This window comes from Battus philenor, unplaced genomic scaffold, assembly GCF_028537555.1.
Source record: "Battus philenor isolate CCGP_79_NKW_IND1 unplaced genomic scaffold, ilBatPhil1.0.hap1 SCAF_44, whole genome shotgun sequence".
NCBI lineage: Eukaryota > Metazoa > Arthropoda > Insecta > Lepidoptera > Papilionidae > Battus > Battus philenor.
This window is the reverse complement of record NW_027181709.1, coordinates 92501-97500: the sequence shown is the minus strand read 5'-3', so window position 1 is coordinate 97500 and position 5000 is coordinate 92501. Positions and strand designations below refer to the sequence as shown.

The 5000-nt window shown below is 50.7% G+C and overlaps 2 non-coding genes across 2 annotated transcripts; both read right to left on the bottom strand.

The window, feature by feature from the left end:
* Positions 1-427: 427 nt before the first annotated feature.
* LOC137929185 (5.8S ribosomal RNA) lies at positions 428-584 on the bottom strand. Its single transcript, XR_011108753.1, has one exon. It is a non-coding gene; the product is annotated as a 5.8S ribosomal RNA (ribosomal RNA).
* Positions 585-1400: 816 nt separating this feature from the next.
* Positions 1401-3304, bottom strand: LOC137929197 (small subunit ribosomal RNA). The gene has a single exon (XR_011108764.1). It is a non-coding gene; the product is annotated as a small subunit ribosomal RNA (ribosomal RNA).
* Between the last annotated feature and the right edge of the window lie 1696 nt (positions 3305-5000).

Genomic DNA, 5000 nt, shown 5'->3' with positions numbered 1-5000 from the left:
TTTTCACACTCGTTTCATATTCAATACAATTCGATATATTTAAACGGACCGTAAACGCGCTCCGCGCGTACGCGGACGTGAGGGGTGCAGCACCCCGCCGTCCGTCGTCCGTCGCGAAGAACGTTCAACGGAAACCGTCAATTGTTCGAAAGAGCGCGCGCCCGCTCGCCCGCGCGCGGTAGTGCGGCAGCGGCAGCGCGACGACAGCGACGGCGGATAGTGAGAGAGAGAGAGAGTGAGAGCCGCGGCGGCGCGGACGAGAGACTCTTATTAGAGATCGTCCCATCGCACCGTCCGCGAGCTCGTTCATCACCCCCCACCAACCCGCCGCCGCCGCGTCGCGCGTCACCGCCGCGCGCATCGACCGGCGCGAGCGCACGTAGCGCGCGTTCTACACCGAACAGTGTGGTTTTTATATTTTAACAGCCGGCCCTCAGACAGGAGTGGTCCTGGATATTTCTCCACGGACCGCAATGTGCGTTCGAAATGTCGATGTTCAAATGTGTCCTGCAGTTCACACTATGACGCGCAGTTAACTGCGTTCTTCATCGACCCGCGAGCCAAGTGATCCACCGTCCAGGGTAATGGTTTTTTCTTAATGTTGTTATTACTTACGGTAGCGGCCTACGGCTCTCGCCGTCGGCCACTTGATTGTCCGTTTTTATGTATTAACGTCGAAAGTTGGTCGAATTCATGTGCGCCGAGGCGTTCATAAAGAAACGGCACCGAAAAAGCTTAACGCCCCGACGCGAATCCTTTAGAATGATGAACGACGACGACCCGCGCACCCCCCAACGAGCTGGCGTGACGCACGACATTGTCATCTTTCTAACCGCTTAAATTTCGTTTTGTATAGCGCCAACCGACAATAAAGGGCCTGAGCTAGGCAGTGGGGATTTTCACCGCTTCGAACGCTCCGTTTGGTATGCCCCGGTCGGCGCTCGTCTCTCGGCGTTTTTCCGCCACCCGGCCGCTTCGACGGCGGCGGAGGCAGCGGCGGCGGTAGCACTTTCGACGAATGCCACCACCGCCACCGGCCACCGCCACGGCGCCGTCGCCGCTGCGCCGTTAGGCGTAATAGACGCTAGAGACAATTATTTCACATTTTATTTTTTATACATATATACAAACACGCACACACACACGCACGCACACGCGCGCGCGCTCGTCCGCATTAGATACGAACAGCAGCGCGCGCGCGTACGTACATATATATGTATATATGTCGTATATATATATCATTATGGATGTATTACATATATATATGTGTAAACACGGTATGTACGAAGTCGTCGTCGTCGTCGTCGTCGTCGTCGTCGCAACAGCAACAACAGCAACAGCAACAGCGGCGCAACAACGTTCGTGAACATATCACGCGTCTCGCACACATACACACACGTTAATGATCCTTCCGCAGGTTCCCCTACGGAAACCTTGTTACGACTTTTACTTCCTCTAAATGATCAAGTTTGGTCAACTTCCCAGCAACGCCGACGGCCGTGAAGCCACCGCGTGTCGGTCCGAAGACCTCACTAAATCATTCAATCGGTAGTAGCGACGGGCGGTGTGTACAAAGGGCAGGGACGTAATCAACGCGAGCTTATGACTCGCGCTTACTAGGAATTCCTCGTTTATGGGGGATAATTGCAAACCCCAATCCCCAGCACGAAGGAGTTTCAACGGGTTGCCCGGGCCTCTAGGCCAGGGAGAACATGCTGATTCCTTCAGTGTAGCGCGCGTGCGGCCCAGGACATCTAAGGGCATCACAGACCTGTTATTGCTCAATCTCGTGCGGCTCGAAGCCGCCGGTCCCTCTAAGAAGAATTTTAATACGTCGCCAGTGAGTTGCGCCACCGGAGCGGCGCACACCTAAATGACGACGCCTATTTAGCAGGCTAGAGTCTCGTTCGTTACCGGAATTAACCAGACAAATCGCTCCACCAACTAAGAACGGCCATGCACCACCACCCACCGAATCAAGAAAGAGCTGTTAATCTGTCAATCCTTCCGGTGTCCGGGCCTGGTGAGATTTCCCGTGTTGAGTCAAATTAAGCCGCAGGCTCCACTCCTGGTGGTGCCCTTCCGTCAATTCCTTTAAGTTTCAGCTTTGCAACCATACTCCCCCCGGAGTCCAAAATCTTTGGTTTCCCGGAAGCTGCCCGCCGAGCCATCGTAGTAACGTCGGCGGATCGCTAGATGACATATTTACGGTTAGAACTAGGGCGGTATCTAATCGCCTTCGAACCTCTAACTTTCGTTCTTGATTGATGAAAACACCTTTGGCAAATGCTTTCGCTGATGTTCGTCTTGCGACGATCCAAGAATTTCACCTCTAACGTCGCAATACGAATGCCCCCAGTTATCCCTATTAATCATTACCTCGGAGTTCTGAAAACCAACAAAATAGAACCGAGATCATATTCTATTATTCCATGCACGAAATATTCAAGCAGCATTTTGAGCCCGCTTTGAGCACTCTAATTTGTTCAAAGTAAAATTGTCGGCCCATCTCGACACTCACCGAAGAGCACCGCGATAGGATTTTGATATTGAACCGCCGTTTTACCGACGGCTCACCGACGATATGCTCCGCAGACGTGTCAGTATCACCGCGGATGCGGTGCACCGACAGCGCGGCGCACAAATGCAACTACGAGCTTTTTAACCGCAACAATTTTAGTATACGCTATTGGAGCTGGAGTTACCGCGGCTGCTGGCACCAGACTTGCCCTCCAATTGTTCCTCGTTAAAATATTTAAAGTGTACTCATTCCGATTACGAGGCCTCGTAAGAGTCCCGTATCGTTATTTTTCGTCACTACCTCCCCGTGCCGGGAGTGGGTAATTTGCGCGCCTGCTGCCTTCCTTGGATGTGGTAGCCGTTTCTCAGGCTCCCTCTCCGGAATCGAACCCTGATTCCCCGTTACCCGTGACAACCATGGTAGTCGCAGAAACTACCATCGAAAGTTGATAAGGCAGACATTTGAAAGATGCGTCGCCGGTGCTGGACCATGCGATCGGCAAAAGTTATCCAGATTCATCAAAATTAACGACTTCGGACGCGAGGCCCTCCGTCGATTGGTTTTGATCTAATAAAAGCACTCATCCCATCACTGGTCAGAGTTCTGATTGCATGTATTAGCTCTAGAATTACCACAGTTATCCAAGTAACCGAGGTAAGATCTAAGGAACCAAAACTGATATATTGAGCCATTCGCGGTATCGCCTTAATACGGCTTGCACTGAGACATGCATGGCTTAATCTTTGAGACAAGCATATAACTACTGGCAGGATCAACCAGGGAGCTAGCTAGTAGAGCTAACACACACCAACACCGCACATACGAGAGATATGAGGGTGATGATGATATGATAGACGTGTGACAAGCGACGCGTCGGACGTTCGAAACGCCGTGACGCGCCGGTGCCTAGGTAGCTTTTTGCGTGCGTGCGTGCGTGCGTGCGTATTTATTACAATACACACACAACACCACACCGCAACAACAAAATGAATTCGTTTTTCTATCTGTTCACGGAGGAAAATGTATATCTCAACACTCGCCTCGCGTTCGTCCAGATTTACTTTGGACGCGGCATCGCGTCCGATTCATCGGAACGTTCTTTGACGAGACACATACAAATCTTCACTTTTATAAAATATCGTTTCGCAAAACGAACAATGACCGATTTCCAGCCCGGTTTTAGAGAGATCCGAAATCCTTGATTTATATATCATGATCGACCGTCGCGCGACTAGCGCGCGACGAGCTCGTTGATGCGATGCGTTAAGGGCCGCCCCGAAGTCGACTCGGGAGCCCAACGCCGTTCGCGTTAATTAAACGAGACGTTCTCTTACGCCTTCCGCTCTTACATAACGGAGACGTCGTCCGACACAGTTTACGGTGTGTTGTTGTGGGGAGATGATCCCCTTTTTCTTCCCTCCTCCGCCGCCGCTGTGTCGTTCGTGCGTTTGTCGGTTATAGAAGTTTCAGTTTCGGGCGTTCTCGTTGGTGGCGCGCGTTGTTTGTGTATCGGTGTTATTAGTTTTGTTCGATTCGCGCGCGTTTTCTAAGAATAATTTTTAAATTTTTTTTTTTTTTTATAAAAAAAAAAAAAAAAACTAAATCTAAAAAAAACGCAATCTCCGCAAACAAACTAACACCACCACCACACACACACACACCCCACCAACCAAAAAAACACACTCCACACTCCACAACCACCAACAAACAAAACAAAACAGAAGAGCATCGGAGAGAACTCGATTCGGCCGACCGGCGCGTCTCGCGCCAGTCCCATGTATATGCGGGAACGACTGTATGCGTCTCCGCGTAGCGCTATAGAGCGTTCGCGTATCGATTGCATACCACCGATCTACATATCTATATCTGACCCTGATCTCGATGTCATCGTCGTCGTCATCATCATCATCATCATCATCATCATCATCATCATCATCATCATCATCATCGTTCGACCCGATCGCGGATTGCGCGTAGCCAGCCGCCGATGCGTTCGCGTATCGATTTCTGAAAACGACAGAGTCCGGTCCCGTTCGCGTATCGATGCATAAATTTCGTGCTGATGACGATCGCACTCTTTCATACGCGATGTCGACTGAGACAAAGAAAGGTGTCGTCGTCGTCGTCGTCGTCGTCGTCGTCGTCGTCGTCGTCGAGACGGTAGCGGTCCGTAATAAAGATCGTGCGGCCCGGCCTCGGGGTGCGGATAGTCACTCGGGCGTTCGCGTATCGATTTCGGAAAACGACAGAGTCCGGTCCCGTTCGTGTATCGATTTTCTAACGTGATATCGTCCTGATTCCGTGTGTTAAAATTACGATTAATGTCGATGCTAAAACTTTACTATCTTCAATATCGTCATCGTCATCATCGTCATCATCGTCATCATCATCATCACGTTGGGCACAAGCAGTGGAACGTTTAAACGCATCGTCGTCGGTCCATTCGCGGTCAAATTATTTATATCCAGTATTAAAATTA